Here is a 10,469-nt window from a genome sequence, read left to right as displayed (position 1 = left end):
AGAGACACCTGTTGGATCTGGACGTGAGAAAGGCTGTTGGCCCAGACGGAGTCTCAACATTGGTAATGAAAGAGTGTGCAGAAGCACTTTGTTTGCCACTCTCCATAGTGTATAGTAGGTCACTGGAAACGGGAGACCTACCAGAAATATGCAAGACTGCTAATGTAGTACCAATATACACAAAGGGTGACAGACAAGAGGCACTGAACTACAGGCCAGTATCCTTATCTTGTATACCATGCAAGGTGATGGAGAAGATTGTGAGAAAAAACCTAGTAACACATCTGGAGAGAAGGGACTTCGTGACAACCCATCAACATGGGTTCAGGGAGGGTAAATCTTGCCTCAAAGGCTTAATAGAATTCTACGATCAGGTGACTAAGCTGATTAAGCAAGAAAAAGAAGGATGGGCAGACTGCATTTTCTTTGACTGTCGGAAAGCCTTTGACACAGTATCCCATAAGAGGCTGATGCATAAGCTGGAGAAACAGGCAGGAATAGCGGGTCGGGTGTTCTAGTAAGGGAGTACCAACGCAATAGGAAGCAGAGAGTTACAGTGAGGGGTGAGACCTCAGATTGGTATAAAGTCACCAGTAGGGTCCCACAGGGCTCTGTACTCGGACGTATCCTGTTTCTGAAATATGTAAATGATCTCCCAGAGGGTATAGACTCATTCCTCTCAATGTTTGCTGACAAACGCCAAAATTATGAGAAGGTTTAAGACAGAGGAGGACTGTTTGAGGCTTCCAGAAGACCTGTACAAATTGCAGGTATGATCGAACAAATGGTTGTTAGAGTTTAACCCAAGCAAATGTAATGTAATGAAGATAGGTATAGGAAGCAGGAGACCAGACACAAGGTATCATTTGGGAGATGAAATACTTCAAGAGTCAAAGAGAGAGACAAAGACCTGGGGTTTGATATCACGCCAGACCTCTCCCCTGAAGCCCATATTAAAAGGATAACACCAGCGGCAAATGATAAGCAACAGCAAGAGAAGGCAGCGAGTCATTGTGAGGGGTGAGGTCTCAGATTGGTGTTATGTCACAAGTTGAGTCCCGCAAGTTCAGTCCTTGGACCTATACTGTTTCTGATATATGTAAATGATCTCCCAGAGGGTATAGAATCGTTTCTCTCAATGTTTGCTGATGATGCCAAAATTATGAGGCGGATTAAAACAGAGGATGATAGTAAGCTCTTACAAGATGACCTAGACAGACTGAATGAATAATCCAACAAATGGCTACTAAAGTTCAACCCGAGTAAATGCAATGTAATGAAACGAGGCGGTGGAAACAGGAGGCCAGACTCAGGATACAGAATAGGAGATGAAGTACTTCATGAAACGGACAAAGAGAAAGATTTAGGAGTTGATATCACACCAAACCTGTCTCCTGAAACGCACATAAAAAAAAATAACGTCTGCGGCATATGCGAGGCTGGCTAACATCAGAACAGCCTTCAGGAACCTGCAAAAGGAATCATCCAGAACCTTGTATACAGCATATGTAAGACAAATCCTGGAGTATGCGACCACAGCAGGAAGCCCGTACCTTGTCAAACACAAGACGAAACTTGAATAATAACAAAACGTATGCCACTAGAATAGTCCCAGAACTAAGAGGCATGAGTTACGAGGACAGGCTGCTTGTTATGCACCTTACGACGCTCAAAGACAGAAGAGTATATGACCACTACCTACAAAATTCTCAGAGGAATTGGCAGGGCAGATAAAGATATACTTTTTAACACGGGTGGTACGCAAACAAGGGGACACAGGTGGAGACTGAGTACCCAAAAGAGCCACAGGGACGTTAGAAAGAACTTTTTCAGTGACAGAGTAGTTAGCAGCTGGAATGCATTAGGCAGTGATGTGGTGGAGGCTGACTCCATACACAGTTTCAAGTGTAGATATGATAGAGCCCAATAAGCTCAGGAATCTGTACATCAGTTGATTGACAGTTGAGAGGTGGGACCAAAGAGCCAGAGCTCAACCCCCGCAAGCACAACTAGGTGAGTACACACACACACAAACACAAAATAAGCATAGTCATACTCACCTTCAGCACCTTGTGTCATCATATTTAATATATATATATATATATATATATATATATATATATATATATATATATATATATATATATATATATATATATATATATATATATATATATATATATATATATATATATATACATTCATATACATTATATATATATTACATTTTTAAGGCTTACTTTTTCTTAACTGTTAGTGTAGTTAAGCTATATCAAAGTTATCTATTTAATTATTATCACTATTGACCTATTGACTTTAATATTATTATGAATATTGTTATAACTTTTTCCTTAATTAGTTTTATATGCATTTTTTTGTCATTCAATTATTGTATTATTTCATTAGTTCAAATGATACAATTCATATATATTTACAGTTTTATGCAAATTTCGTTTTTTTCATTTCTCCGTTCTATTATTTACAGTACAGTATGATCCATGCATAAAATTTTCAGTTACTATCTATTAATTTACAAACATTTATATATATGTGATAATATTGGTGACGAGAACATATATTAGTTGTAAGTCTGTAGTTATTACAAGTCCCTCGTTGAATTAATTAACGTGCGATCGTTAATAATGCGCCTCTTCTTCGTTTATTTCTGAATAACAAAGATGAATGGGAATGATTTAATTTGTGGTGTAATTCCCTAAACTAGAACCGATTAGATTATTTACCGCCAAGTTGCCCCACCATAAGAGCTGTCGGATCTTATAACTGAGGACTCCCAATTAATGCCAATTACACTGTACCGAACTGTTTGGTTACAGTGTCCAGTCGTGTTATACTGTTAAGGTAGTAAGGGGAATGTGCATCCATCACCTCATCCTCGTAAGGTAGTGGGTGGTATGTACCGAATGATTGATTGATTGATGAAGATTAAGCAACCCAAGAGGTGGCATGGCCATGAATAGCCCGTAAGTGGTAGATTTTTATGTGTGAATGTATATTGTGTGATGTGCCCGGATTTATATCATCAGTCCTTACTATGGGCCTGCTATCGCGAGGGAGGATACTGCTTGACAGTATTTGTGAGGGTGTCCAGCTGCTGGACACCTTTTTTGACCAGAGGAGTGGCAGTGTTGATGGCTTCAGGGTGGTTACTGCATGACTCAGGGACTCTTAAAGCTCTTCTAAGGTCGTTGGCTGCTTCACATTCCAATGTCCCTACCATCACCCACCCTGCCAAAGTAATAGGTGGCATGTACCTAACATCACCTCACTGCATAATATCAATCTTCAATATGATTTTTTTTCACAAAATTGTAAAAGATCACGTATTAACATCAGAACTATTTGGATATTAATAAATATCCGGATAGCATTATACAATGTCAATTGTAATGATTTCCTCATTACACAACGTTGTCAGCTAAAGAGCAAGAAGCTGTTTCATCATATTGCAGCATGACAAGGTGATCATTGTACCTGAGCGTGACTCCAGACCCCGACACTTTCGCTTCCGCTTACAATGACAAAGCCGAATACACAAGAATACTGGACTGACAGAGAGCAGCACTAGTTACACCATTCAAGACACTTAACTACTGAAGGTGAGAGGAAAGGAAAGTTTCCGTAGGGACTATTTTAGAGGCCGTTGGCTTCAATTGTTTTTAATTTTGTTCCAAACAAGTTATAATTTAACATTTCAATGGGTAAAACTGTTCAAAATATGACTTAAAGTCATATTTTGCTTTCTTTTGCTTTTAATTGTTTTGTTAAGGGAGTTGTTTTCTATGTTCATATGTTCAGGGTCTTGAGGTTTAGGAGTGTTCATGATAGTGGAGTAAGTTCGTACACCAAGATAAATACACACAAAAGGCAGCATACACACTCATCATCATCATCTCGCATTACTCTTATACACACGAGCCAGCAAACACACTTAACCCCCACAACCACGCTCCATACACCATACACATCAACCACGGCACTTCTGGCGTGCTCTCCCACACTTTCTACGACCTATGGACTAAGCAGAAAGCCATGGTGTCTTGAAGACGACGACCACACAGCCAAAATGAAAGACGAGGCACAAATTGAGTTTTTACATGGAAATCGTGTTCATACGTCTTCAATCCCTTGCGAATAGTACTTCAAAATCTAATTTTTAATCGTGTTAGGTGTATAGAAACAGGAGTTTCCATAGAAAGCTTCCATAGGCAAAGTGGTGTAATGAAACAGGAGTTTCCATAGAAAGCTTCCATAGGCAAAGTGGTGTAATGAAACAGGAGTTTCCATAGAAAGCTTCCATAGGCAAAGTGGTGTAATGAAACAGGAGTTTCCATAGAAAGCTTCCATAGGCAAAGTGGTGTAATGAAACAGGAGTTTCCATAGAAAGCTTCCATAGGCAAAGTGGTGTAATGAAACAGGAGTTTCCATAGAAAGCTTCCATAGGCAAAGTGGTGTAATGAAACAGGAGTTTCCATAGAAAGCTTCCATAGACAAAGTGGTGTAATGAAACAGGAGTTTTTAAAGGATTCCTGTTTTGGTCACAGGATTACGGGTATAACGAGAAATCGTGTATGAGTTGGTGTGAAACGAAGATATTGAAAAACATTTATCTTGATAAATTGTCTTTATTTATTGCCATATTTTGTAAATAATTGACATTATTCATTGAATTCTTTATACATATGTAATTTAAAATAGTTAGCATAATTTTGGTAAGAGGCTTAGGAAAAATAAATGGAGCATGTAAACAATAACAATATTTTAAATGCATTAAATTTATGTTTGGGTGATAATTACAATAATTAACAAAAGTTAGTAATAATAATAATAGTTATGCAAAAAAAATAAGAGCTAGGCACCAGTCGACAGCAGTAGGTCAATATCCTTGCTGTCTATCAGCAAGGATATTGCTGATAGACAGCAATCGCTTGTATGATCTTAGAACTAGTCATTCTTGATAAAATTGAGATCAGAAAGGCACTTGGATAGTTACTTATTAACAAGCAACTTGTTTTCAGAAATACAAGAAGCAGATAAGAACTTCTACTTCAAATGACTGTAATGTAAAATCAGACTATGGAGACACATGTCTTAACGTGGAGACATGTCTCAACGTGGAGACATGTGTCTCTTCTCCACGTAGAGAGGAGACACATCATCTTGAGGTTATCTTGAGATGATTTCGGAGCTTTAGTGTCCCCGAGGCCCGGTCCTCGACCAGGCCTCTAGCCCTAGGAAGCAGCCCGTGACAGCTAACTGACTCCCAGGTACCTATTTACTGCTAAGTAACAGGGGCATCAGGGTGAAAGAAACTCTGCCCATCGTTTCTCGCCGGCGCCCTGCATCGAACCCTGGACCACAAGATCACGCATCCAGTGTTCTGTCCCCTCAGTCACCGGCTCCCTTAAAGGCCTGGATATTGCTGGGAAACCTGAAAGTGCCGTGTATAAAGGTCTTGGGACATAAGCGTAAGAGACTTGGAGTTGATGGGATTCTGCTGCAACTGACTGAAAGTTATTAAAGTAACCAAACCCTCCAGGAGGTCACAAGCAATCATTCCACCTGCGAACAGTCCATAGAGTGCATGGAGTACATACAGTGTACTCCAGGGCTGTAAGATCGGACCGCACCTGTGAAATATCTACTTCGATGACTTCCTGAAGTCAATAACCATGTCAGCATCCATGTCAACTATGGCACACTGACATTTTCAACAGACAAAATAAAATGTTGTATATCTCATTACTGCCACCCTTAAGAATCTAGGTGAACACACACACACACACACACACACAAACTTGGTGTGTGTGTGTGTGTACACAGAAGTATTTACTCACCTGTGAGTAGTGAGTAAGGATTTAGGTGAGTATACACACTCACTTACGAACAGGTTATACATATGCAAACAAAAACATTTAACTAATATTGTTTTTGAATGTGTATTAACTGTGTATTAAATATTTTATTTACAATTCATTAAAACAATGTTATTATTAAAAGATATCATTAATTAACTTTTCACAATTTTCAATATCTGTTCTGCTCTTTCGAATGTTACAAAACAAATGGCTTTTCATAAATATTTTCTTGCAGTTTGCACACATTAAATGAGGTAACAAAACACTTATTTAAAAAGTGTCACAAAATTTGTTTTGAATGGCACTTACATCAACCAGACTTATGCTAGAATAGGCAAACACAATGAAATATAGATCCGAAAACTATTTGTTCTATTACTTTTAGTAATGCGCCCCCTAAAAATATTTAACATTTGGGGTAATATTGGCAAGGTATTGTTGCCACAGCTATATTAAGAATGACTATATCATCATTGATGCACGAAATATACCGACCGCTCAGGAGACTTTACAATTGAGCTTGGATTTAACGCCCATCAATCTTACCACACTAGGAGAGGAAATTGTGTAGCAGCCAAATACAATAGAAAACTTGTATGTCTTCGGCGTGAAGCTCATCGCATAGACGCTAAGGGATGAATAACACTCTTCAAATCCCATATCATATCTATAATGGAATTCTCACTGCTAAATTGGGATACCCACCCACAGTGTTATCTATATATATAAAAATGTAAATGTTCGTTGGTTTAAAATCGCTAATCTCCGAAAGTTCTTCACCAATTGCTTTGAAATTTTGACACAATGTTCCATTCGCACCCGAGCGGGTCTCTATATACATACTACATAGATGTTATGTCTGTGACGGGAAAAAACATTTTTTTTTTAACTGTGTTTTTCATGTGAGGGAAATCTTCAAAACCGCTTTACCGATTGCTTTGAAATTTTGACACAACGTTGCATTCGAATAGGCGCGTGTTTTTATATATCTACTATATACATGCCTCACTTGTGACCGAAAAAAAAATGTTTTTTTTAAAAACAGTGCCATCTATTGGACGTAAGAGCAACACACGCTGTAATCTTAGAAAGTTCTTTATCGATTACTTTGAAAGTACGACATAATGTTCCATTCGAATACGCGCATGTTTTTATGTACCTACTATATAGATGCCAAAACTGTGACAGGTAAAAACATGCTTTATTTGAAAAACAGCGCCATCTGTTGCATGTTATAGCAACACACGTTATACTAATTATGTTACGATACCATTTCAATGCTTCCGATTGCATTGATAAATTGAATTTTCATAGTTTTTGATTTATTTTAATTTTGATTTAAATATTTTATGTGACATTGCGTTGGAATTGAGCTGTGTGGAATTGAGCATACCGTTCATTTCGTGAGTATAGTTCATTTCGTGAGTAAAGTTCATTTCGTGAGTATAGTTCATTTCGTGAGTATAGTTCATTTCGTGAGTATAGTTCATTTCGTGAGTATAGTTTTTTTTTCATTTTTTCATTTCATTTTTTAAATTGTTCTTCTTATTTTTCAGAGATGAGAACATCAGATCATTTGATGTTCTCAATTTTCTGATGGAATCATCAGATCATTTGGGAATGCATCGAACGAGTGAGTGGAGATGGTGGGGAGGACGAGGGGACAGGGGAGTGGAGATGGTGGGGAGGACGAGGGGACAGGGGAGTGGAGATGGTGGGGAGGATGAGGGGACAGGGGAGTGGAGATGGTGGGGAGGACGAGGGGACAGGGGAGTGGAGATGGTGGGGAGGACGAGGGGACAGGGGAGTGGAGATGGTGGGGAGGACGAGGGGACAGGGGAGTGGAGATGGTGGGGAGGACGAGGGGACAGGGGAGTAGAGATGGTGGGGAGGACGAGGGGACAGGGGAGTGGAGATGGTGGGGAGGACGAGGGGACAGGGGAGTGGAGATGGTGGGGAGGACGAGGGGACAGGGGAGTGGGAGATGGTGGGGAGGACGAGGGGACAGGGGAGTGAATGGAGATGGTGGGGAGGACGAGGGGACAGGGGAGTGGAGATGGTGGGGAGGACGAGGGGACAGGGGAGTGGAGATGGTGGGGAGGACGAGGGGACAGGGGAGTGGGAGATGGTGGGGAGGACGAGGGGACAGGGGAGTGGAGATGGTGGGGAGGACGAGGGGACAGGGGAGTGGAGATGGTGGGGAGGACGAGGGGACAGGGGAGTGGAGATGGTGGGGAGGACGAGGGGACAGGGGAGTGGAGATGGTGGGGAGGACGAGGGGACAGGGGAGTGGAGATGGTGGGGAGGACGAGGGGACAGGGGAGTGGAGATGGTGGGGAGGACGAGGGGACAGGGGAGTGGAGATGGTGGGGAGGACGAGGGGACAGGGGAGTGGGAGATTTTTTTTTTATTGTTATCATTTTCTACCACAGACGTGGCCACACATTTACAATGCCAACCAGCATATAAACATTTTGTTCTGTCTTCTATGGACAGGGTTAGAGATTTGTTAAACATATAGGTTAGGAATTTATTGAACAATCAACCACAGAAGGTGATTGTAGTGGTTTTAAAATGCTAGGCTAAGCTACATACGTAAATACATAAATACACAGATTTACGTATGCCCTACATAAAGTGTACGATGTGTCTTTTACATAGTGTCATTAACGTGCATTTACAAAGGTGAAAAGGAACTCTGATCATCTTCCACATATACTTTATACACATACATATACACACACACACACATATATATACGTACATATACATATATACGTACATATACATATATACATACACATATATACACACACATGCATACACATACATTTGTCTCTTTTACTCTGACAGGGTGAGATAACTGATAGAGAAACTATTGTGCAATTAAGCACTTAATCACTGAAGGTGATTAAGTGGAATGGATAGGAGGACGAGGGAACGGGGGAGTGGGAATGATGGGGAGGACGAGGAGACGGAGGAATGGGGGGATGGTTGGGAAGAGCAAGGGGGATGGGGGAATGGGGAGAGAACGAGGGGATGGGGGAGGAGGGAGTGGTTGGGAAGAAGGGAGGAGGGATCAGGGGAGGGTTGATGTACCACAGCAACGCGTGGCTGGGTACAGCTAGTCGTAAATAAAGTTGCTAGGCAGGACTCAGAATAAGGCGAAAATCAGAGATGATGTACTTGACAAAGAGTAGTGTATCAAGACTCCAGCACATAAGAAATGAGGCTGTGTGCATTCTACAAAGTTCACCAACTGTATTGAACAGTATTCAATAAAAATATCGAATACCCCCATTGCTACAGGCAATTGTACAGAACTGTAAATCTCTAGCTTGCAAAAATCAATGAAAACTCTAGTAAGGTGTAGAATAATAATAATAATAATAATAATAATAATAATAATAATAATAATAATAATAATAATAATAATAATAATAATAATGATATATTGTAGTAGTCTATATCCATCAGTCTCGGGAGACTATAGAGTTGCGCCCTAGTTGTCAATCCTGGTGCAGCGTCTAGTGTGACTGATGAGGCCAATCCGAGAGTGGCAGTCCATCCCACACCGAGCACAAACGAAGTCCGATTCTGGTCTGTCTTCCCGGCTACCGGCTTTCCTTCTCTGTCTCTTTGCCTCCGATTCCTTGGCAAGTGACTCCTCGAACTTGGAGAGACCTCTTTGAACAGACTGCCTCCAGGCTGAACGGTCTGCAGCCAGTGTCTCCCATATAGCAAGATCGATGTGCATGGCTTTCAGGTCCCTTTTGCATACGTCTTTGTACCGTAGCTGGGGCTTTCAGGTCCCTCTTGCATACGTCTTTGTTCCGTAGCTGGGGCTTGCCTGTTGGACGCCTTCCCTGCCTCAGCTCTCCGTACAGGAGATCCTTGGGGATCCTACCGTCGCCCATTCGCACAACGTGTCCGAGCCAGCGCATTCGTCTCTGTTTCAGCATTGTGTACATGCTGGTGATTCTTGCTCTCCCCAAGACGTTGTTGTTTGTCACCTAGTCGTGCCAGGTGATGTCCAAGATGTGTCGAAGGCAGCGCATGTGGTAGGCATTCAGTTGTCTTTCCTGACGGGCTTGGAGTGTCCAAGACTCACCTCCATAAAGGAGAGTGCTCAGGACACAGGCTCTGTAAACCTGAATCTATGTATACTCAGTCAGCCTATTGTTGGCCCAGACTTTCTTTGTCAGTCTGGACATGGTAGTAGAAGCCTTACTAATACTTACTTACTAATAATATTAATCAAGGCACTTGAAAATTTGTTGAAATAATATTCAAATAACAACCACTTTACACAACTGGCATTTGTAATTTAGGTCAGAGGCAGACAGGCTTAGAGAGAGAGACAGGAAAATAGACAGAGATAGACAGAAACAGACAGACATCATTGCTTACACGGGTCATAAACCCATTGTTTCAACGTGACTCAAACCACTCAATCAAAAATATACTTTCAACTAATCTTTTTTTCCTGGAAAATTGTACGATATCTTGATATCTGTAATGTCTCACAATGGTACTCTGGTGCAATACTTCACAGTGGTACTCTGGTGCAATACTTCACTATGGTACTCTGGG

Source organism: Procambarus clarkii, chromosome 6, assembly GCF_040958095.1.
Source record: "Procambarus clarkii isolate CNS0578487 chromosome 6, FALCON_Pclarkii_2.0, whole genome shotgun sequence".
Taxonomy (NCBI): Eukaryota; Metazoa; Arthropoda; class Malacostraca; order Decapoda; family Cambaridae; genus Procambarus; species Procambarus clarkii.
Note: the sequence above shows the minus strand (reverse complement) of the source record.